We start from the raw sequence: 2,430 nt of genomic DNA on the forward strand, positions 1-2,430 counted from the left end.
TTTGGTGGGACGGGGATTCGAACCTGCGACCCTCAGATTGCGAGTCGAGTGCCTTAACCACCTGGCTATGCCGGGCCGAAAGCTACTTTCCCACAAATTTATGACACAGCCAGATATGTCATGTATCTTTCTATATGCCTCTCGTCTTTTTTCTTATCTGGGAAATTCGGTTGTCAATAATCACTAAGAATGTCTCGACCTTGAACTGTTGTTTTCCTCTTAATTCCGTATCTTTCGAATATTCAGTATAATTAATTAGCTTGCGTATTCAGTATAATCATGTAGCTTCCTCAAAGGAATCTTTATTGTGTTGGAAAGATGCAGCATAATTTTCTAATGACCTACACAACTTAATTACCATATTTACTTCAGTATCAACTGATTGCAGTTTTTTTTATGTGTCCATTAAAACATTTTCAAAACTGGAGTCCGAGTACTGACCATTAACACAATTTCAAGTGTTTCTAAGTTTCCTTTCAATCCTTCGGCTTCATTTCTGCCTGATGGTTTCTCTTCTTCGTTTTCGCTAATGGAATTGAATGCAGAAACTACATTGATGAAAGATTGAAACAAAGCATTGCACACGTTTGCATGAGCACTCCAACGAGTAACCGAATGATATTTCGCTAATGGTCCTTGTTTATAACTCCCCATTTCTAAGCCTGGCATGGCCACGTGGTTAGGGCGCTCGACTCGCAATCTGAGGGTCGTGGGTTCGAGTCCCCGTCACACCAAACATGGTCGCTCTTTCAGCCGTGGGGGTGTTATAATATGACGGTCAATCCCACTATTCGTTGGTAAAAAGAGTAGCCCAAGAGTTGGCGGTGGGTGGTGATAACTAGCTGCCTTCCCTCCAGTCTTACACTGCAAAATTAGGGACGGCTAGCGCAGATAGCCCTCGTGTAGCTTTGCGCGAAATTCAAAAACAAACAAACAAACATAGTAAGAACTTTAGTTCAACAACCGACATTAAGAATAAGAATACAAGGTATCAACTCAAAACCAGATACTGACACTATTCACTCACTGATTTAGCAGTGTAAGGCTAGAGGGAAGGCAGCTAGTCATCACCATCCACCGCCAACTCGTGGGCTACTATTTTACCTACGAATAGTGGGATTGACCGTTACATTATGACGCCTCCACGGCTGAAAAGGCGAGCATGTTTGTTTGATGGGACGGGAATTCGAACCCACGACCCGCAGGTTGTGAGTCGAGTGCCCTAAGCACCTGGCTATGTTGGGTCCATAAAGCGGATTAATCTACATTGACACTGCCTATGTCTAAACATCAACAATATTTGACAGTCATATCCTTAAAATTTGTAGCTAGTTAATCTGGCTAAAATTCTTGAATGAGCGTTGTTCCGCAAGATGTAAAGAAGAAAAACTTGGATGAAATATAATAAAGAATAAATTGACCCGAATAATTCCATTGTAACACGGTCTTTATTACCTGAAGAAGAGTATCTGCTCAAAGCGTTGCACAAAATAAAAGTTTTCATTTGCTGTTAACCGCAAAGCTACACAATGGGCTATATATGTTGTGTCCATCGCGGTAAATTGAATTTCAGATTTTAGGGTTAGAAACCCTCAAACTTGCCGCTAAACCACTCGGGGTTATATATATAACTTGTAAACAACGAGAAAGATTTAACCGATATTTATACGACCTGCAAGTATCAAGATTTTACAAAATACCAGTTACACTCACAGGGTTAGTTTTCCTTCTGTATATATCCTTACTCGACAATAATACTCTCGATGTAGTACTTAAATGTACACATATTAGTTATGAAGTAATTAAAAATATTTAATCCTCATTTAAGTGTCAAATTATACAATATGCGTGGTCGAGAATAACAATAATTCGTTATCTTATCACTACTCTGATTGCAAACATGTAACCTTGTTGCTAGATTGCCTTTGCTGCTAGTGCTGACCATAATCCATGTTACAGTGTACAAATGTAATGCCACCTCTACTAAATTATCATTTACGAGCCTCAGCTGAACGAAAGTTAATTTTGCTTTTATATTACATGACGTACCATAAAGTATCTGACTTTCAAAATAATGAACTACAGGGTGGTTATTGATATTTTTTAGCAATGAACTACAGCGGATGACTGAGCTTTGCATGACAATTAACTATAGGGGAGGGGGGTATTGATATTGATGTCTTATAACAATGAACTACTGGGTGGTTATTGATATTTTTTAGCAATGAACTACAGCGGATGACTGAGCTTTGCATAACAATTAACTATAGGGGAGGGGGGTATTGATATTGATGTCTTATAACAATGAACCACGGGGGATGACTGACCTTTACATAACAATGAACTACAGAGTGGTTATTGCAACTCGACTCGCACTCGAATCCCTGTCCCACCAAACATGCTCTCCCTTTCAGAACCGTGGGGGCGTTA

This window comes from Limulus polyphemus, unplaced genomic scaffold (assembly GCF_000517525.1).
Source record: "Limulus polyphemus unplaced genomic scaffold, Limulus_polyphemus-2.1.2 Scaffold155, whole genome shotgun sequence".
NCBI classification, from domain to species: Eukaryota; Metazoa; Arthropoda; class Merostomata; order Xiphosura; family Limulidae; genus Limulus; species Limulus polyphemus.